This window comes from Aquarana catesbeiana, linkage group LG09, assembly GCF_042186555.1.
Source record: "Aquarana catesbeiana isolate 2022-GZ linkage group LG09, ASM4218655v1, whole genome shotgun sequence".
In the NCBI taxonomy this organism is placed as follows: domain Eukaryota; kingdom Metazoa; phylum Chordata; class Amphibia; order Anura; family Ranidae; genus Aquarana; species Aquarana catesbeiana.
Genome location: NC_133332.1, coordinates 103,426,493 through 103,450,271, shown reverse-complemented (window position 1 = coordinate 103,450,271; position 23,779 = coordinate 103,426,493).

Below are 23,779 nucleotides of genomic sequence, written 5' to 3'. Positions count from 1 at the left end.
GGTCAATAAAGTCTCAAATAGAAAATCATGCTTTCAAAAAGAGAGCAGGTTTTGAGAATAAATATACATTACCTTTGGCGACGCCCAGGTAAATAGCCCAACAGTCCCAAAATGGGAGTAGGATGGTGGCCCTGAATGAGCTGTCTCCTCCGGGGTTGAGGCGGGGACACATTCACCTCGCCCCTAAACCAAAACTCTCCAGGAAGCACGGAGAACCAGAGAAGGGGTAACGGGAAACAGCAGCCATGGACAGAAACAGACAGCCACAGCACAATGCCAGAGTGGGAGGTATACACATATGGGCCACAAATAAGATTCTAGAAAAAATGAATGAAATAATGAGATAGGGATAGATAATGAGAAACCAACACTATGCTCAACACATCAAAATGATTGTATACTCTTAGTTCTTACACTTTAGAGTCAATTCATATATTGGAATCTCTCTCCATTATTTCTTATTATCATTTGGCTCTATATTGATATTTTCTCTTTGGATATTAGGCTATAACATCATTGTCTCTATTCACCATTGTTCTGACATTTTAGCTAACTAGCCTTTCCTTTTTCATGCCTCTTGGCACGCCCAGCCCACTTGATGGGTGGTCCTGTCAATTTGGTGTTTTTTCACATAGGATGCATTAAGGTGAAAAAACATGAGAGTTTACAACCACTTTAAATGTTACATTTTATTCTTCTTAACATATTCATGTATTGAGTATAGAGAAATATTTGAGGAGTATTATCTAGTATTCAGATATGGGAAAGGGTATAGAAGAGGAATTAGGTAGCAAAAGTATGAAAAGGGGAAAACTATAAGTTAGAACAATTAAGGGGGCAACAGGTAGGGTTACTCCACCATGGCTAAGGTTTTCTGGGAGGGTCGCCTCCCAAGATCCAATCTTAAAATGCTGATGATAGTCTCAACATAGACCAGAAGGTCCACTTTTTTTGAGCTGCTCCTCCCTGTCATTCTCCTGGTACAAAAGGCATTTTAGGTCCCTGATAGAATCTAGCTCACTTGCTCAATCCACCAGGGAAGGTATGGGGTTGTGGATTTCCAATGACAGGGTATGATCATCCTGGCTGCAGCAAGAAAAGACTTATTTTTGGGCAGATTTAACAGGTCCTGGAATCATGGAGAGAGGTGATATTTTTAGGGATGTTGGGATTTGAGTCACCATGGTCTTGCAATATATATTAAAACTTTTTGTTCGAAATGCCTGGATTAGGGGCAGTCCCACCATATGTGGAGCATAGTTTCTTTAGACCTATGACACTGCCAACAAATGTTGGAAATTACAGGATTAATGTGGTGGAGGATATCTAGCCTAGAGTGCACTCTGGGAGAATGGCTAGAATATGATGAAATGTCCCCTGAGAGGTACCTCTTAGCATAAAGCAGTAGGTGACGGTATTTGTGTAATAGTTTGCAAAGGAAGAAACTTTAGTTCTAACTCTTCAGCTGGCTAGCGTTGGGGCCCAGTGGTACCAGTCCCAGTCAAATTTTGGCCCAAATTTATGAAGAAAAATTACTTATTTGCAAATTTATTTGCAAAATTTTACAATAAAAACTAAAAAAAGTGTTTTTTTTTTTCAAAATTTTTGCTTTTTTTTCGCTTATATCGCAAAAAATAAAAAACCCAGCGGTGATTAAATACCACCAAAAGAAAGCTCTATTTATGAGATAAAAACGAGAAAAAAATGTTTTGATTCAGTGTAGCATGACTGAGTAATTGTCATTCAAAATGTGAGAGCACTGAAAGCTGAAAATTGGTCTGGGCAGGAAGGTGCATAAGTGCCTTGTATTGAAGTGGTTAACTATTTTTTGCTTTTGACAGTTTTTTAAATCAAATAATTATCAAATAACTAGCCTCTGGTGATCCTGTAACGAAATCCCTTGGACCCCTTATCCATTCACTTAATGCAACATAAATGTATAGCTGAACTTCAGGTACAAAAACCTTTATCTAAAAAATAATTTCAATGTCCACAACTGATATACGGTAAATGTCATTGCAAACCCATATTTTACCTTAATGTAACATAGCAGTGATAGCACTGTGCTGCACATAGTTTTCTCTTTTTTTTTTTATTTTTATGGAGCTGCTTGGTGCAGTGCCTGTGGAAACCCTGTGGACAAAAAAAGTGAAACGTGCAATCACAGCTTATAGTAAAAAAAAAGTAAGTAAGGGTACAGAATGGACTAACCTTCTAAGAGGAAGGGTCTCAATTCCTGAACCCCCCAGGCACAAGGCTCCTGACTGGGGCAAGGCACTCTAGTCCACCTAGGTCAAAACTAGGCAGACTCCACTTCTTAGGAACCTGCCAAAGATGGTCCACCAAGTATTTGGTGAGGGTTCTCCCGAAGAGAAACCCCTAATTGGGGAGAGAAAAAAGACCCATTAACCACAGATCCTCTCCCTAACATCGGAGAAGGCCCCAATAAACCTGCATCCTCTGTCTATGTGAAAAAAAGAACAAGCCACACTGCAGTGAGGGTTATTGGGTAATAAAGAACCAACAAAAATAAGGTAGGTCTTTCGGTCAGTATAAAAGTTGCTTTAGTCTCCCTTTCACACGGGCAATCCGATTAGGGCCACTTGTCAGTTTTTCAGGCGGACCTGATCGGATCCACCAGTCGCTTTTATGGAGTGGTTTATATCAGCAGACACCTGCCGCCATCCAATCCAATCCTGTTTGCCAAAAACAGACGGATGGGGGACCTATTCCCCATCCGTCTGGCAGGTGGCTTCGGATGCAAACGGACAGGTAGTCTGTACCATCCAATTGCCCCATAGACGAGAGCTGGCTGTGTCCTCTGCTATGAACACGAATCTGTCATCTGCCTACTCAACAGGGATCATTGGAGAAATCTCCCTCTGAGCAAGCAGATCCCGCTACACAGAGGCGCCCGTGTGAAAGGGGCCTTAAGCTAGCCAAAGGGCATGCCCAAAAAGTGTGTGCATGAAAAGCAATAAGTGACATGACTAAGAGCCAGTGAAACTCCACGGGGTCCCAAACCCATAGTGTTTTTTTTTTTTGCACCTCTGGGACTCCATCCCTAGGGGGCACATCATCAGGAACTCCCAGCCCCTAATCAGACAAATTCATTCCTACCAGAAAGGCTTTACCACTTAGGGAGAGCCTGCCTACAACCAAGGATAATCCTGGTGCACCAGGACAGAATCAATCTATAGGATGAAAGGATCCCTCTCCAGTACCCACCTTATTACATTAAAAATTACTAACTGGTGACCCCCCTCCCCCATGCTCTGAGAACAACACAGTTCTGTTCCCAAAAATAATAAAAACAGATATTACACTTGATCTCAGCCAATCAATTATCAATAAATTAAAGGATTCTGAGTCCCTTAGGTGGAGAGGCGGGTGGATTACATCACAATCTTGACCTCAGCCTAAAAGAGGAAGCTTTGTATTCATTGATAAAATACATGTTTCATGTGAATTGCTGAGCAGCGTTTAGCCCAACTCGGTTTTGATCTGGCAATGGAACAGGAAGTCCCCATAATGCTGCTGGAACACAGCCCTGTATACTGTATGTAGCTAGTGCTACATACAGTTTATACAGTGCTGAAAGTGGCCGCAACAATTGGTAAAGAAAATCGTTCTATTGTGTCAGTTTGGCCCAATCAAACATTTTAAAGTAACAAAGGAGTGATAGGAGCCGGTGCTATACAGGAAGCATCGGCTCTGCTTCCTCTAGTGCCGCCTTCGTTCTTCACACTGATGCTTGGCATGGCGGGTCGGGAACCTGCAATTTGAGTTTGCTGACCCACCATGCAAGAGCAGGAGGTGTCAGGCTACAACAGAGGGCACCGTGGGCCAGCGGTTGGACACCCCTGCCTTAGGTAGACCAGGTACTATGGGCATTGAACTATGGACTATGGGATGTGTGGTGTGCATACAGCAATACACATGACCTTAACTAATGTGCACTGGTTGTTTTCAAATAAATAGAGGTTTGAGGGATAAAGAGAGGTTTGGGAGCTTATAGAGAATGTTACAAGGAGGCAGAAAAACACAGTAAGAAACAATTTCATGAAAAATAGGTTAGCGGGGCATTACGCAATGGATGTGTATGAATTCTTTTTGAAGAATGAGGATATTGTTTAGTGTCACTAAGCCCTTAGGAAGTTGGCCCTTCGGAAGCCAAAATATCTTAGCTTTCTAAAACGATTGCTGTGATCAATGAATGTTAAAAGGACAGCTTGGCACTCTCTGTTTTAAAAAAGGCATAAAAAATATTATGACATGATTTTTCTTAATTAGTCATTTATCATTAGGCATGTAACTCAACCAAATATATTTATATTTATATTTTTTTAAATATTTTTAATCTATAAAAGGTATAAAGAAGAACTTACATCCAATAAAAGGGGATCATTAAAGGAGTTGTAAAGGTTCAAATTTTATAACAAACATGTTATACTTACCTGCTCTGTGCAAGGGTTTTGCACAGAGCAGACTGAACCTCTTCTTCTGGGGTGCTCCTGGCTCCTCCCTTTCATCGGGTGCCTCCACTTTGCAAGGGGGCACCCCTTTGTGCTTCTGAGTCCCACTGCTGCATCCATTGACACAGGCAGCAGGACTCACCCCCCCCCCGCTCCCATGTCACTGGATTTGAATGACAGCAGTGGGAGCCAATGGCTACTGCTGCTATCAATCTATCCAATGAGCACAAAGACAGCGGCTGTAGCTGCTGTGCTTGTCCCCGTCACTGAAACGGACAGGCTCAGCTAAAAAAAAGGGGGGCTCTGAGGGCAGCTGCAGCAAAGAAGGTTTTTCCCCTTAATGCATAGAATGCATTAAGGGGAAAAACCTTGAGACTTTATAATCTCTTTAATTTAAATTTAGTTTAATTCACCAAATGCAACTAATTTTTGCTATTACCCTACATAGTTACATACATTAGTTGGTAAGGTTGAATAAAGACACCAGTCCATCCAGTTGAGCCTGAGTTCTTACCTGTTTTCCTTACAGGGGGATAGGGGCTATCGCACAGTCTAGCATCCAACACCCTGAGGTCATTTGTGTCTGCGCCCTTGCCTTCTTAAAATTAATTGAAAGTATCCCTAGCACAATGTTGATATTTTTGGAATTTTCAATAGGGGGTACAATCCCAACCACCCCCAATCTATGGGTAAAATATGGGTAAAATAAGAGGGAGGACTAGCACACCTAAAGTACATGTGCATTTGGAGGTGCGGAGCCGGCAGCCAGAGCGGATGGTAGTGTGAGGAGAGCACTCTGCTACAACGGCCTATATATCGCGGCTCACAGCTACACTACACTGACCCAAACTACATCCACAGCAAGGGGAGAACAAGGGGAACATAGCGGCCACAATGAACAAAAGAAAATTGAGAGAGGGACCCAAAAAATCAACCGACTTCTATCCCCTCACGGCCGGCCGAGATATCCAAGATGGCGCCCGCTCTGAAGATAGAAACTCAGCATCCCCTGCACACTCCTGCAGCCATCCGTCACCATCCTTGGGTGAGTCTGATCCCAAATGCTATCCACAACCATCCTCACTCTCTGACAGCCCTGTGAAACAGAAAAGGAGGATTGGGGTGGAGGAGGAGAATCAGGATGAGGCAGAGACGGAGGGAGACATAATGGAAGAATCCCCCCCTTATGGCCAGCAATTAGATGCTTTCCCCACTTCAGGGCAGCCCATCCTGGATACCACAATGAAAGAAATGTTATTGACTCTCAGGGGGGCCCTCCAGCAGGACATGTCTGCATTTATGCATACTACCAAAACTGAACTGTCAGCGTTCAGCAGCAGCGTCACTTATGTAGAAAAAAAAATGGAGGAATTCACACTAGCACACAATGAGCTGGTGGATGCTCACTTTGATGTAGAAGATGAGATCAAATCCATGCGCCTAAAAATGGTGGACCTCGAAGACAGGGCATGCAGGAACAATATTAAATTCAGAGGGATCTCTGAATCGATCAAACCAGCAGAACTCATAGCGTACCTCCAAAAGCTCATGACAACGGTGATACCGTCTCTGGGTCCTAACGACGTAATCATAGACAGGGCCCACAGACTGCCAAAGCCCTCATTCCTGCCTGACCAAATCCTCAGGGATGTCAGCGCTAGGATCCACTTTTACCACATAAAGGATCAGCTGATGCGATTTGCCAGACAGCACCCCACACTCCCTGATCCATTCACCAGAATCGCTTTGTTTGCAGATTTATCGCAAGCGACACTAACGGCAAGGCATAATTTAGTCCCTATTACAAAAATCTTACGCAACCCTAAGATTCTTTATAATGGGGATTCCCTGCTAAACTAATGCTAGAAATGCATAACGAATCGCACACAATCAATTCAATTGAAAAAGGTTTGGAGCTCCTCAGAAGATGGCGTCTTCTACCTCCGGATGGAGAAGCTGCAGACCTTGATCCCCTACATGACAAATGAAACAATCACCGTCAAAACAGAAGGGGCAGATAGGCAACATCCTTATACACGATTGCCTCGGCCGATGGCTCTTATAAGTGTGCGGTACCACTCTCAGAACCATTAACCCCTGATATCTCCCAAACCTCTCCTGAAGCCAAGTGTAGGATCAAGCAGCAGCCGTCGTTCGGCTAATTTGAACCCTTGTTATCCCCCTTCTTCAATTACAGGATGAATCCTGTGACCTGTTCTATGCAAACTTTACTGTTTGACTGTTCCATATTGCTGCATAACTCAGCTTGGTTTTTTGTTCATGTTTTTTCTTTTCTTTTTGCTATTCTGAAAATTACTTCAGGAACTTTACCTCAAATACTACACGTACCCATCAACAGCTCAGGAGCATATTGTTTATTGGTTTCTACCACTAGATGGCAACAGCTTGCACTCATTGAATGGAATGAACATTAAAATCGTATCACACAATGTGAGAGGTTTAAACAGCCCCTATAAGCACAGGGCCATGTGGAAGTCAGCACTGGACCTGAAATGTGATATCCTGTGTGCACAAGAAACACACTTCGCCAGCAGCAAACCTCCAAAGTGCACGCACAAGAAATTCCCCAAAGTGTTCACCGCCAATGACATTTAAAAAAAAATGGGGTATTGATCGCTATCAAGGACACACTAACCTTTTCTTTATTGCAGATTCATAATGACCCCCATGGACGCTTTATTAGTTTGGTTGCAGAAATCGACCGGGTGCTCTACACTCTGGTAAACCTATATGCGTCGAATGTTAAGCCGCTGAAGTTTATACGTAAAGTTGTCACACTTGCCAAATCCTTACAAAAGGGCAATCTTATAATATGTGGGGATTTCAATATGATTATGAATGATGTACTTGATTCTTCCTCGGTGGCTCTAAGGAAGAGGCCCTCTTTAGGATCCTGGAGTCATGAAGACTCTTTGATCCATGGCGCTGCCTTAGATCCACCGAGAGGGACTACTCATACTACTCCATGATGCACAATAGCTACTCTAGGATCGATTTCTTTCTAACAGATATGTACACCCTGCAGAAGGTGAAAAAGGCTGATTTACTCAATATTACTTGGTCTGACCATGCACCCGTAACCATTGAGGTTGAGGCTGACGACAAAACATCCCATAAACCACTATGGTGCAACAATACCTATCTTCTGTCATGCCCCCACATCAAAGATGAGATAGAGGAGAAACTGAAAGAATATTTTAGTCTCAATGCTAATGGGGAATGCTTTCCAACAACGATCTGGTGTGCACACAAAGCTTTTGCTAGGGGAATTCTTATTCAGATTGCCACTAGGGAAAGAAAAAAGAAGTCACAACATTTAGCGCAGCTTCACAAGTCCATTGCAGAACTAGAGGCCCAACACAAGGATCCCCACACCACAACCCCCAGCATTTTGAAACGCCTTAATTCCTGTTGTGAGGAATTGCGACAGGAACTTAGGGCAGACTACGACCTATATTTCAAAAGGCTGAAACTATCCTTTTATTCCCAAAATAATAGGGCGAGTAAACTTCTGGCTGCAAAACTCAAAAAAAGACATGCTAAATCCAACATCACTCGCATTCAACATCATAATTCCAACACCACATTCTACAATCCTAAAGACATAGCTAATGCCTTTGGGGACTATTACAAATCCCTTTACAACCTCAACACAGACCCATCCACCTATCAACCTACGGATAGAGAAATAGAAGATTTCCTTCAAGGAATCCAACTGCCCTTAGTAGACTCAACAACACTACAAGCCCTAAACGCACCAATTACTAGTGCAGAAATCGAGACAGTTATCAAATCTCTCCCCATGCACAAATCACCAGGAGCGGATGGTTTCTCCGCTGAGTATTATAAAGCTTTTAGCTCCCTCCTAGCACCAAACCTTGTAGATGTCTTCAATATAGCAGCCAAAGCGGGATCCATCTCAAGGGAAATGCTCCAAGCAATTATAGTTACCATACCCAAACCCGGCAAAGACGACTTCCACCCCCAAAACTATAGGCCAATATAATTACTTAACTCTGATCTAAAGATATATGCAAAGATACAGGCCAATAGATTACTGGAAATTACCCCTTCTCTTATAGGACTGGATCAGGTAGGATTCGTAAAGGGCAGGCAAGCACCAGATGGAACTAGAAGGATGCTAGACCTCCTGTGATTTGCAGAAGTCAATCAAGTACCGAGTATCTTTCTAGCCTTAGATGCCGAAAAGGCGTTTGATAGGGTGCATTGGGGTTACCTATCAAAAACCTTACACAAATTTGGAATATCGGGATTGATCCACTCAGCAATTATGTCCCTATACTCCAACCCCATAGCTCAAGTCTATACCTCTGGTCTCCTATCTGATCCTTTCCCATTATCTAATGGTACGCGACAAGGATGCCCTCTCTCCCCAATAATTTTCTCACTCATTATAGAACCTCTGGCACAAAGTATCAGGTCTAATGAAGCTATCAAAGGCATTAGAATAGGCAATGAAAACCATAAGATTGGACTCTTTGCCGACGATATAATATTAACTTTATCCAAGCCAGCAGACTCTATACTAGAATTTAAAAAGCTAATGCACAAATTTAGTCAAGTTTCCTTTTACAAAATCAACACAAATAAATGCTTCTCTTTAACACTTAATTTACCCACAGAAGAACAGAGTACTATCAAACATATGTTCCCCTGTAATTGGGACCCCCCCATCACTTAAGCATCTTGGTGTGCGACTCACCTCCTCTTCTGCTAAGCTATACTCTAGCAATTACCCTCCTCTACTTGCAAATATTGAAGAAGAGATGGTCCAAATTGGCAAACTGCACATATCATGGATAGGGAGAATAGCTGCATATCAAATGCAAATATTACCTAAACTCCTATACCATTTTAGAACATTACCCATACCTATTCCCCAATCTTTCTTCTCACAATTGGCGAAAATTCTAAATAAGTTTATTTGGGAAGGTAAAAGACCCAGAATTGCACTAAATCATCTGTACAAACCCAAACACTTAGGAGGGGTAGGACTTCCCAACGCTCACATTTATTATCAAGCAGCTATATTAGAACAAACTCGATACTGGTTCTCATGTCAAACCGACAATAGATGGTCTGAAATAGAACAAGAAATTATCCCCGGCCATAATCTCCCAGCACTGGCTTTAGCCGCCGGTATACATCATAGACTAACTATACCACAGTACCCCACTATACAAGCCTCCATAACAGCATGGTCCTCCATGCTACGACAGCACTTTACGGATACAACAATGCAGGAAATACAAATTCCATTAGCAACGTATGAATATTTGATCCCAAACATCTCGACCCAAACCTTTAAAAGGAATGGGGAACATCTCTTTACACCTGACCTACAGGGACAGGAGGCACTGGAAAGATACCAATTGTTTCAAATTAAGCACTACATTAAATCTAATACTCCTAGACCACTAAAAATTCCCCAAATACTTTGGCACTATCTATTAAGCAAAAACCCGGGGAAACACAAGGGAATATCTCTATTCTACAAATTTGCTACCCCCTTATACATGCAGACTAAGGTACCCAACATGAGAAAGTGGGAACAGGAACTAAACAAAGAATTCCCACTGCATCAATGGCATCTAGCTGTAAAAAGCAATGGCAAATCTTCAGCATGCATACATCACTGGGAAAACGCACAGAAGATACTGCATAGGTGGTATCTTACACCCCTACGTATCCATAAAATGAAATCGAGCATTCCTCCACTCTGCTGGCGGAACTGCTACAACACTGGTAACCTGCTACACATTTTGTGGAGCTGTAAGATAATAAAACCCTTCTGGCAGGAAGTAGCTTCCATCATTCATACAATCACAAATACTATGATCACACTAAACCCTGAACTTGCCCTCCTCAGCCTGGCATAGAAAACTTTCCTCACCTGACGAGAAAGGTTGTTATTAATATACTGTTTGCAGCACCTATATCACTAGCAAGAGAAATTCACCCCCAAAAATTGAGGAAGTAATTTCCAGAGTGAATGCCCATTACACGATGGAAAAAATGCTAGCGTATAAGGAAAGAAGAGCCCAGGCCTTCCATAAAAACTGGGATGTCTGGAAATCTTCTCAGTTTGCTCCCTCTCACTTGTGAAATGTGAATTGAGTTTCATGATATGTAGGTTAAGCAACCAGGCAGATAGTGGTATAAGTATTGAAATAAGTAGATAAGTTAATAAGTAAACCAATAAACAATTAACAACACCAGAAGTAGTCACACCAGAAGAACCTAGACAGATTTTAATAATTTGTGACTACACTAAAAAGTATGTGTTTTATATTATTATTGTACTAAGACAGTATCAATGTTTGAAGTTCATAGGATAGATATCTACAAAGTAAGAATTAAGCATCTATTGTATGTATTCACTAGTGACCCTCACTAAGGTCACTAGAGGGCCACCTAGCTCAAGACCATCAGAGGTTCCTGCTCACAGTTTGTACCCAGTCGGGGTGACAGGGCCTACCTCTTGTGGAGGTCATATGTTACGTAGATGTGGGTGGCTCGGGTAGAAATATCTCTTTGTAGAAATATGTCTGGCATTCAACACTCACCCTGTTTATGTAATTTGTCATAAACAAAGCTTCGTATGTTATGTATAAACTGCAACTTTACAATAAAAATCTATGGTTAAAAAAAAAAAAAAAAGTACATGTGCATTTATTATAAAAAAGGATATAATGTACATCATGCCTAAAAAGGTTTTGCTAACATGCACCAAATACGTATGATAGAGTGATCCTGTGCTTAATATTGTTAGGTACAAAACACATCACAAAACAGCATAAAGAGATGCATAACGGAGGGGCAGTTTGCCAAGCAATGACACCCAGCTTAGGGCAAGAGGTAGTGAGATCACATAGATAACACTACTCTGTTTCTGAGGGAGACCGCACTCCCTCACTAAGAGTGATGTGACTCAACTCTCTAGATGTGATGAACTTGTGAAAAGTGTTTTTCAAAACTTGCATTGACCTATGTTATATGACAGCTTAGGAGCATAGCCAAGTCCTTTAAAAGCTTCAGCCCCAGAAGATTTTACCCCTTCCTGATCAGAGCACTTTTTGCGATTCGGCACTGCGTCAATTTAACTGACAATTGCGCGGTCGTGCGATGTTGTACCCAAATAAAATTGATGTCCTTTTTTTCCCACAAATAGAGCTCACTTTTGGTGGTATTTGATCACTTCTGCGGTTTTTATTTTTTGCGTTATAAACAAAAAAAGAGAGACAATTTTGAAAAAAACGCATTATTTTTGAATTTTTTTTTTAATAAATATCCCCAAAAATATAAAAAAAAAAATATTTTTTTCCTCAGTTTAGACCTAAATGTATTCTTCTTCTACATATTTTTGGTAAAAAAATCGCAATATGTGTATATTGATTGGTTTGCGCAAAAGTTAAAGTGTCTACAAAATAGGGGATAGTTTTATGGCATTTTTATTTTTATTTATTTTTTATTAGTAATGGAGGCAATCTGTGATTTTTATCGGGACTGCGACATTATGGCGGACACATCAGACACTTTTGACACTATTTTGGGACCATTGTCATTTATACAGCGATTAGTGCTTTAAAAATGCACTGATTACTGTGTAAATGACACTGGCAGTGAAGGGGTTAACCACTAGGGGGTGATGAAGGGGTTTAGTGTATCCTAGGAAGTGATTCTAACTGTGGGGGGATGGGCTTCAAGTCACATGACAGCGATCACCGCTCCCGATAACAGGGAGCGGTGATCTCTGTCATGACACAAGCCAGAACGGGGAAATGCCTTGTTTATACTTCTCCGTGGGCGACATCGAGTCTGCCGGTCCCGCGGGCACGGCCACGCTGTAAGCGGCGGGTGGGCGCGCGCAGGCCTGCTATCCACAGCTTTAAAAGGGGACGTACAGGTACGCCCATTTGCCCACCGCTGCCATTGTGCTGACATATATCGGCATGTAGTGATCGGCAAGTGGTTGATGAGATCTCATGTAAGTAGCGCATGCATATTTTTTTATCCCGTATGTCCTATAACTATTACAATAAAATTCACTTCGAAAAAATCTTTCTTTATACAAGAAAATTATTTTTAAGTTGGCTTAGTGAGGGAAATCACTTACCTTAAAAGGATAGTTCACCTTTACAAAAAACCTGCCTATGCAGGTAAGGGATGTTTGTAGATAAAAACAAACTGCCTAAAGATGAATAATGCAGTTGCTATAGGTGTAGGCCATTTACATACCTTATGAAGCCTGACTGGAATACCCCCAGGATTTTGCTAAGTACTCCCAGAACGTTGCTAAGTGAGGCCTAGTCGTTACTGCTCACTTCCACCATCACAGCAGTGAGCTCTTTCTCTAAATCAAAACCCCCTTACATACTCTTTCTCTCCCCTGATGCAATAGCGCTGAGCTCAGCATTTGAGAGCTCATTACCGTGATGGTGGAGGTGAGCAGTGATGACTAGGCCTCACTTAGCAACGTCCCGGGAGTACTTAGCAACGTCCTGGGAGTATTCCAGTCAGGTTTATAAGGTATGTAAATGGCCTACACCTATAGCAAGACCTTTATTCAACATTAGTCACAGCTGCACAGTTTGTTTCTATCTTCAGATGCCCCTTATTGGCATAGGCAGTTTTGTGGTAAAGGTGAACTATCCCTTTAACCTAAAAGGTTTTCCACCATTTCCAGTTATCATTGCATACATAGTAAAACCAATTACAGCATTGACATGGAGAAAAATTGGAAATTGTTTGTAGTGTCATATAACTGAATCTGCCAGTTATGAAAACACACTCATCCCATGCTAAAAGTTTTGTTGGCCAAGGCTCTAAGAAATGCAATTAAAATAGAATTCTAGCCTACCACTAACCAGTCTTTAAAATGTTCCCTGCCCCCTCCTGCTACCTACCCTGCCTAACCTGTGTAAAAAGATGTGTAGACTTACCTATTTTTAGTTTAATCCGGTCCCGGTACTTGATCCGCAGCTCCAACTCCCCTGTGTCAGTCAGCGGCAACTGCGAGGGGGAGGAGGAAGCTCTGGTAATGGCTGGGACATGAGAACCTATGGATGACTTCAGAGCTTCAGAGAATTCATAACCATTGTCAAGTACTCCCTCCTCTCCCTTGCAGCTGACGATAACTGACACAGAGGAGCTGGAGTTGCGGATTATGTGACCGAACCAGTGTGGACCAAAAATAGGTAAGTATACACATCTTTTTTTACACAGGTTAGGCAGGATAGAAAGCAGGAGGAAAGGACTAGTTAGTGTTATGTTGGAACTTTGTTTTAACCAGTTGCCGACTGCGCTATAGTCGAATGATGGCTACTGCACGGGTGGCTAGTTCTGGGACACTGTCATATGATGGTATCCCGTGATCGCATCTGCCGCGCGCCCGTTGTGGGGCATGGGTGGCGTACTCTGTGATCACAGTGACCAGAGGACACTGCTGATCACGGACTGAGGTAAAGAGCCAATCAGCGACTCCTAACTACGTGATCAGCTGTATCCAATCACAGCTGATCACGGATGCCAACAGAAGCCTATTATCGACACTCATTTCTTCATGTTGACAGCATGAGTGGAGAAGAGAGCCGATAACTGGCTTCTCTAAAATGGGCATCTACACTGATAATCAGGGTGCTGATTATCAGTGTCCTGATTATCAGTGCAGTCCCAACAGTGCCCACCAGTGCTGCCAATCGGTGCCCATCAGTGCTGCCAATCAGTGCCTGTCAGTACCTCCTCATCAGCATCACCTATCAGTGCCCATCAGTACCACCCATCAGTGCCACCTACCAGTGCCCATCAGTGCCTATCAGTGCCGCCTATCAGTGCCACCTATTAGTGCAGCCTCATCAGTGCCTCCTCAGCAGTGCCCACCAGTGCCACCTCATCAGTGCAGCCTATCAGTGCCCATCAGTGATTATCAGTGAAGCTTCATCAGCGCACATCAGTGAATGAGAAAAACTACCTGTTTGCAAACATTTTATAAGAAACTATAAAAAAGTTTGTTTTTTCCCAAATGTTCTTTATTTGTTTATTTTGCAAAAAATAAAAAAAAAACCCAGTGGTGATTAAATACCACCAAAAGAAAGCTCTATTTTTCTGAAAAAAATTGTAAAAATTTCATTTGGGTACAGTGTTGCATGATAATTGTCATTCAAAGTGTGACAGCGCTGAAAGCTGAAAATTGGCCTGGTAAGGAAGGGGGTAAAAGTGCCCAGTAGGCAAGTGGTTAGAATAGAAAGCATATTATCCTTTGTAAATCTGTTGACCTGATATGGTATGTAGATTTTTCTGTACATGATGATTTTCCATCAGGCTTGGCAAGCATTAAAGCGTTTGTTACACAAAACACTTCATATTCCTGATATGTACCTACTGTACCATGTACTTCTACAAGAAAGTATCCTGTTCTCTTTGTATTGCATTCTTTGTGTGAAATCCCTGGTGTTCCTGCTAGTCCCCTTTCCTATTAAAAACTGACCACACTAAGCCGGTTAGCACACTGTGGTCAGTTTTCTAGTTATGCTGGGAACTCAGTTTGCTCTCCTCCAATGATCAGACTTGTCCTGACACACCCCTGCTGCATATCCATTCATTGGGAAGCTCAGTGTACTGCTGTTTCTCTTCTCCCCAGTTTTTATACAACTGAGAACAGAGGGAATGTGATCACTTATAAAAAAAAAAAGCAAAAAAGGTATTTATAATGTTTTTTTTTTATCTATACAAAAAATGTTTGCATTGCATTTCTTTTTAAACTGAATGGGTTGTTTTACAAGGTGATCATTTACAACCAGGCATGGACTGGCCATCGGGGCTACCGGGAGTTTCCCGGTGGGCCGATGGCTCAGTGGACCAGTCAGGTGCAGTCCTGGAGCCGCTCCTCTCTGACAGTGAGTGCTTCCGTCACTTGCTGGAGAGAGCATTAGGCATTATGCTCCCTCCAGCCTGCAGGGGGAGATGGACAGCCGGCAGACTTTCCTTCCTCTCTCCCCTTAGCACTTGTTATCACATGACTGGAGAGAGGAACGAGAAGCTGCCTTCAAAACGGTGAGTATATGTGGGAGGGGGAGGAGAGGGAGGACTCTCTGATGTCAAGGGGACTTCTGATGGGGACTCTCTGATGTCAAGGGGACTTCTAATGGGGACTATCTGATGTCAAGGGGACTTCTGATGGGGACTCCCTGATGTCAAGGGGACTTCTGATGGGGACTCTCTGATGTGAAAGGGACTGCTGCTGGGGACTCTCTGATGTCAAGGGGACTGCTGGTGGGCACTCTCTGATGTGAAGGGGACTGCTGGTGGGGACTCTGATGTGAAGGAGACTGCTGGTGGAGACTCTCTGATGTGAAGGGGACTGCTGGTGGGGGAACTCTGATGTGAAGGGGACTGCTGGTGGGGACTCTGATGTGAAGAGGACTGCTGGTGGGGACTCTGATGTGAAGGGGCTTCTGATGGGGACTCTGATGTGAAGGGGCTTCTGATGGGGACTCTGATGTGAAGGGGCTTCTGATGGGGACTCTGATGTGAAGGGGCTTCTGATGGGGACTCTGATGTGAAGGGGCTTCTGATGGGGACTCTGATGTGAAGGGGACTTCTGCTGGTGAGGACTCTGATGTCAAGGGGACTGCTGGTGGGGACTCTCTTATGTCAAAGGGACTTCTGATGGGGACTCTCTGATGTCAAGGGGACTTCTGATGGGGACTCTCTGATGTCAAGGGGACTGCTGATGGGGACTCTCTGATGTCAAGGGGACTGCTGATGGGGACTCTCTGAAGTCAAGGGGACTGCTGATGGGGACTCTCTGATGTCAAGGGGACTGCTGATGGGGACTCTCTGATGTCAAGGGGACTGCTGATGGGGACTCTCTGATGTCAAAGGGACTGCTGGTGGGGACTCTCTGATATCAAGGGGACTGCTGATGGGGACTCTCTGATGTAAAGGGGACTGCTGATGGGGACTCTCTGATGTCAAGGGGACTGCTGGTGGGGACTCTCTGATGTCAAGGGGACTGCTGGTGGGGACTCTCTGATGTGAAAGGGACTGCTGGTGGGGACTCTCTGATGTGAAGGGCACTGCTGGTGGGGACTCTCTGATGTCAAGGGGACTGCTGATGGGGACTCTCTGATGTCAGGGGGACTGCTGGTGGGGACTCTCTGATGTCAAGGGGACTGATGATGGGGACTCTCTGATGTCAAGGGGACTGCTGATGGGGACTCTCTAATTTCAAGGGGACTGCTGATGGGGACTCTCTGATGTCAAGGGGACTGCTGCTGGGGACTCTCTGATGTCAAGGGGACTGCTGCTGGGGACTCGCTGATGTCAAGGGGACTGCTGCTGGGGACTCTTTGATGTCAAGGGGACTGCTGGTGGGGACTCTCTGATGCAGTGGCGGAACTACCGCCATAGCGACACACGCGGCTGCTATGGGGCCCGCAGCTGTTAGGAGCCCGGACCCAATGAGGACAGGCACAGGCGGCTCCGCGGGTGACAGCGGGTGAGAGCGGGCCGCTTTGCGGGCAAGAGCGGGCGGCTTTGCGGGTGAGAGCGGGCAGCTCCGCGGGTCTGCTCCGAGGGCTGTCAGGCGGTTAGTCAGCTGGGTGGCTCGGCCCGTGTGTGAGCGGGCTGGCCAATCAGGGAGCTGGCAGCTGGGGGTGCATAGAGATGACATCATCTCTCACCGCCCGGAGCCCTCCCTGCATCCCTGCAGTGCAGTTCCCCCCTCACTGTGCAGGCAGCCTCGGGAAGCAGAGAGATGACCTTATCTCTCTGCTGCCTGACTCTGGGACACAGCATGAAAGTGACACAGCAAGTGACAATCCGTAATGTGTGACAGGTGAAGTGGCAAGTGACAATCCGGGATGTGGCAGCAAGTGACGATCCGTAATGTGTGGCAAGTGACAATCCGGGACATGGCAAGTGACAATCCGTAATGTGTGGCAGGTGATGTGGCAAGTGACTATCCGTAATGTGTGGCAGGTGACGTGGCAAGTGACTATCCGTAATGTGTGGCAGGTGACGTGGCAAGTGACAATCTGTAATGTATGGCAGGTGACGTGGCAAGTGACAATCTGTAACATGTGGCAGGCGACGTGGCAAGTGACAATCCGTAATGTGTGGCAAGTGACAATCCGTAATGTGTGACAGGTGAAGTGGCAAGTGATAATCCGGGACGTGGCAGCAAGTGACGATCCGTAATGTGTGGCAAGTGACAATCCGGGACGTGGCAAGTGACAATCCGTAATGTGTGGCAGGTGACGTGGCAAGTGACAATCCGTAATGTATGGCAGGTGACGTGGCAAGTGAGAATCTGTAACATGTGGCAAGTGACAATCCGTAATGTGTGACAGGTGAAGTGGCAAGTGACAATCCAGGACGTGGCAGCAAGTGATGATCCGTAATGTGTGGCAAGTGACAATCCGGGACGTGGCAAGTGACAATCCGTAATGTGTGGCAGGTGACGTGGCAAGTGACTATCCATAATGTGTGGCAGGTGACGTGGCAAGTGACAATCTGTAATGTATGGCAGGTGACGTGGCAAGTGACAATCTGCAACATGTGTCAGGCGACGTGGCAAGTGACAATCCGTAATGTGTGGCAAGTGACAATCCGGGACGTGGCAAGTGACAATCCGTAATGTGTGGCAAGTGACGTGGCAAGTGACAATCCATAACATGTCGCAGGCGACGTGGCAAGTGACAATCCGTAATGTGTGGCAAGTGACAATCCGGAAAGTGGCAAGTGACAATCCGTAATGTGTGGCAGGTGACATGGCAAGTGACAATCTAATGTGTGGCAAGTGACAATCTGGGACGTGGCAAGTGACAATCAGTAATGTGTGGCAGGTGACGTGGCAAGTGACAATCCGGGACGTGGCAAGTGGACAATTGGCAACATGTGGCAGGTGACATTCTGCAACGTGTGACAAGTGACAATCTGCATCTGGTGGCAGGCGACGTGGCAAGTGGACAATCCGCAACGTGTGGCGGGTGATGTGGCAAGTGACATTCCGTGACAAGTTGCATCTGGTGGCAGGCGACGGTGGCAAGTGACACACTCAGAGCTCCCACTGATTCTGCATTATGGTGAGTTGAACTATTTCATTTTATATAACAGAACAGAAATTGGTTAGAAGGCTGGAGGTCAGCAATGTGTGTCCTTTAGGGGCTGCATACAGTATACTGCATACTTTGTTGTTCAAAATTAATATAAGCTGTTGCCTGGGTACTGTGCCACATGGGTGTGGTAATCTGTTGTTTAATGGCATTAGTTGTTTTTTTTTGTGGAGGGGGCAGTTTGCAGGGGGGGCCCATACAACATTTTGCTATGGGGCCCTGTGATTTCTAGTTACACCCCTGCTCTGATGTAAAGGGGACTGCTGGTGGGGACTCTGATGTGAAGGGGACTGCTGGGGGGGACTCTCTGATGTGAAGGGGACTGCTGGTGGGGGGACTCTGATGTGAAGGGGACTGCTGGTGGGGACTCTGATGTGAAGGGGACTGCTGGTGGGGACTCTGATGTGAAAGGGACTTCTAATGGGGACTCTGATGTGAAGAGGACTGCTGGTGGGGACTCTGATGTGAAGGGGACTGCTGGTGGGGACTCTGATGTGAAGGGGACTGCTGGTGGGGACTCTGATGTGAAAGGGACTTCTGATGGGGACTCTGATGTGAAAGGGACTTCTAATGGGGACTCTGATGTGAAGAGGACTGCTGGTGGGGACTCTGATGTGAAGGGGACTGCTGGTGGGGACTCTGATGTGAAAGGGACTTCTGATGGGGACTCTGATGTGAAAGGGACTTCTAATGGGGACTCTGATGTGAAGGGGACTTCTGATGGGGACTCTGATGTGAAAGGGACTTCTAATGGGGACTCTGATGTGAAGGGGACTTCTGATGGGGACTCTCTGATGTAAGGGGGGCGCTGTTGGGGACATTCAAAATTAAAGTGGGCCGGTCATGATTAAGTCCAGGGCCAAATTTTTGTCCCAGTCCAGCCCTGTTTACAACCACTTTAATTTCAAAATCCGGGTAAATATGAACATTTTTAAGTCTAAATATATAGTAGAATTTTAACAAAAGTGTTTTTTAATTGGTGCTGTTAATAAATCCTAAAACAGAAGTAAGCTTTCTTGGTGGGGGTGAGCTTTTACCATATTCTGCAAGTATGCACAGCATACTTGGAAACTATGCCACACACCAGACGCCTGTCATTGCTGCTTACTTAACCATCATCTCATTGGGCCACCATTGATGATGTAACACCTGCACATACACCCATTCCCATGACCCAAGAGTGTACACTGCATGGTGCATGCACTGTGCAGTGTACACAGAAAATTGCTAGGGAAAAGAGGAAAATGTTTTCAGCACAAGAGGCTTTGTGTGCCTTTTCTGCCAAAATCCCTGCATCTTAGCAATTTTTTTTATTTTTACAATTTAATTACGCTTTGAGTTAAAGCTATTTCTGGTTGTTTCATTAGCTCAGGTAACAGAATGGCTAAAAAGGCCCTACCTCCAAGCTATCTGTTGTAATAATTCATCTTTATAGTAAAATGTTCTCCCTTTAAATTGATTCTAAATGTATTTTTTTCTCTTTAAAATAATAAACAAGCTTACCTGCTTTGAGTAATACTTTTGCTCAGAGCAGCCCCCCGATCCTCCCCCTCTCGGGTCCTCCGCTGGCAATCCTGGCTCTCCCTCCCTCCCTCACCGAGTGCCCCCATAGCAAGCCACTTGCTATGGGCACAGTTGTGCAGGCTTGTTCCAGAGCCTTGCTGTCTGCATCTATTGACACAGACAGCGAGACTCGACCCTGCCGCCTGTGGCCATGTCACTGGCTATGATTGACAGCAGTGGGAGCCAATTAGAACAGAGAGAGCAGAGAGCCTCTGCTCTTATGCTCATTCTTGGATCGAGATCAGGCTCAGGTAAGTATTAGGCCCCGTACACACGATCGTTTTTTCTGACGGGAAATGTTGGATGTCAGGCTGTTGGCGGAAAATCTGACCGTGTGTACGCTCAATCGGACAATTGTTGTCGGACTTTCCGCAAACAAATGTTAGCTACCATGTCTTCAAATTTTCCGCCAACAAATGTGTGTTGTCGGATTTTCCGATCGTGTGTACACAAGTCCGTCGGACAAAAGTCCAAAGTACAAACACGCATGCTCGGAAGCAAGGACGAGCTGGAAGAGGTCGGTCTTGTAAACTAGCATTCATAATGGAGAATTAACATTCGTGACGTGGCAAATTATGACATCTCCAAATGCAGTGCACAATTCTCTTCTTTTTTCGAATTTAATATTTTATTAATTCATAGGACATATTTCAAGATATACAATTGTCTTTCCAAAAAAACATAACATTGCATTTAAACATCCCATATTTAGAACATGTCATTACATCCTAATTTAATCGTCTAGAATGTCGTCTCCATTTCACATCATTAATTCTAGAAGAGAAAAACAAAACATACTCTTGGCGCCTTCAGAATGTAGTGAGTGGCATCCCACATATACTGCCCTCTCCACACTCCAAGACCCACCCTAATCATTTTTCTAACTAAACCAAAACAAAACAATTAAAAAAAAAAAAAATAGGGGGAGGAAAGGGAGGGGAGGTATCTGGATGTAATCTCATGTGAGCTTGCAAATCGCAGGAAAAAAGTAGGCTTATACCCTTGGGTACAAGAAAAAAACAAAGAGAATAGGTATCTCCCAAGAGGGCAAAAAAAACCCCAAGGCACTGTCTGAAAAAAGCAAAACAAATTTTATTCAACACAATATGAAATAGACACCACACAAGTATATACTACAAAAGGATATTGCAGGCGGGCCATGGTAAGTATCAAACACAGACCATAGAAATTAAAAATGACAACGTTGTCGGTAAAAACAGGGGAGCCACGGCTATGCATACCACATACACATACAATTCACCACTCATACTCGAATGATAAGATTCAAAGCAGCAAAGCAGCTATTGATGAAATTAGTGAATCACTCTTCAGAGGCATGGTATAACGGAAGTAGTGGATATGTGTGGATGGAGGGGGTATTGGAAGTCCATATAGCGGGCTATTAGTAGGGGGAACAAGCGACAGATCTGAGCAATTGGGTGATGACCCAAGGGACACAGCGAGACCGGCAGATAAAACAGATCAATGCAAGCAAGCAAATTGGCAGCAGTAAGAAAAGCAGCAGCAAGCAGGGGGAAGGGGTTATGACCGGCAATAGAGAGGCATGTAAACAGTCATGGCAACGGTACTTCTCTCACCACCCGATCAGTGACCAACGTCCGCAGACCGCCATGCTCAGCCCCAGGTTCTGGCTTGGGATATCAGTCCCTACAATGCCATTTTCCTGCTTGAAAAACAGTGTCCACCCTGCGCTGTGTTTGCCGTATAGTGAAGTCTGTTAAGACGCCGTTCATCAGCTGTTCGATCCCAGCTGTTCTTCCATCCACAGCGTTTGCGCGTGGTTCCGGGGTAGCATGCTGAGGTCACGTGCTGACGCGTTTCACCAGCCAATTACTGCTGGTTTCCTCAGAGCAAGGAGGAGTCCGTGGATCAAGCATAAATAGACAGGGTAATAGGATGAAATTACACATATTGACCACTAGAAGGTCACCTCACATAATGAACAAACAGCAGGGGAATTTTCTAAATAGAAGGTCCAAATGGCTATAAATGATCGATCACAATTGATTGTAAGTGTTAAAAGTGACAAAAGAAAAAGAGGAAGAACTAAGTAAAGAAACTGAAAGCAGACCAATAGACAACAGATAAGATTATAAGCCCCACCAAAATTAAAAATTAAGAGCAAATTCAAAGGCTTCGATACTATATTGCACTGCAGGTTTACAGCAAATGAACAAACACTTTATTCTATTTTAATTATTTTATTTCTCCAAGAAGGACTGCAGGCTGCACTCAGTATTTAACCTATTGGGGATCATAGAGTCCAGATAATACGTCCACATTTTTTCCTTCTGGAGAAGGATGGTATCATAATCACCACGTCTCGCAGGTAAATTTAACCTGTAAATTCCTTTAACAGTCAAACCCTTTGGATCACGATTGTGGAATTTAGCAAAGTGTTGAGAAATGGGACGTTCATCGTCCTTCTTTTTGATACCAGCAATGTGTTCGCCAATCCTTATGAGTAAAGTACGTTTTGTTTTACCAATATGGTTTTTATTACATGGACATGTCAGCATGTAAATAATTTGAGTTGTTGAACAGTTAATGAATTGTTTAATTTTGAAGTCTTTTCCTCCGCATGGATTGGCGAACACATTGGTCTGGTGTACAAATTTACAAATCTTGCAATGTCCACACGCGTGCATACCAGAGGGGGGCATAGAACTAGTAAGCCAGTTGGGGCTGGTTGTCCGTGTATACTCAGAGTGAACCAGGAGGTCACCAAGATTCCGTGACCTTCTGGCTGTCATAAGTGGTCTGGCACTCACAAAATTAGTAATCAGTGGAGCAGATTTTAGGATATGCCAATGTTTATCAAGAATCCCTTGTACTGTTTTCCACTGAGAACCATACCTACTGATGATCCTAGGGAAGTTCTGCTCACTACTTGCCTGACATGAAGTTTTGAAGTCGTGAGGAGTTCATCACATTTTCTCAAGGAAGCTTTTTGCTGTGCTTTTCTAAGAGAACAGTGAGAATAGCCTCTTTGTCTAAACCTTTTATACATTTCACGTGCCTCTTTCTGGTAATCTTTCTCCTCAGTGCAGTTCCGCCTAATTCGCAGGAACTGTCCTGTGGGTATCCCATTAATCAAAGACTTGGGGTGATGACTATTGGCTGCTGTCTGTTTCCTGAAGGTACTGGTGATGAATCTACTTCCAGATCTACCAATCTGTAAGTCAAGGAAGGGAAGAATTTCAGTATGGTGTGAATAGGTCAGGTGTATATTTCTGTCATTAACATTTAATTCGGACATAAATTCCATAAGTTGTTCAACCTATCTCTTCCACACCATAAAGACGTCATCGATGTACCTTAGCCTTAGCAAAGAGTGGCCAAAGTACATTGAGGACTTATAAACAACTTCTTCTTCCCAAAGGCCCAGGTGGAGGCACGCATAGGAGGGCGTCCCAAGGGGCCCCCATACTTGTGCCTCTCACCTGTTGGTAATAATTGCCCATAAATTGAAAAAAGTTATTTTTGAGCGTGAAGTCTACAAGTTCACCAATAAATTCATTTTGAGCACCCTGTAAAGGGTGATAGTGTTCCAGAAAGAAC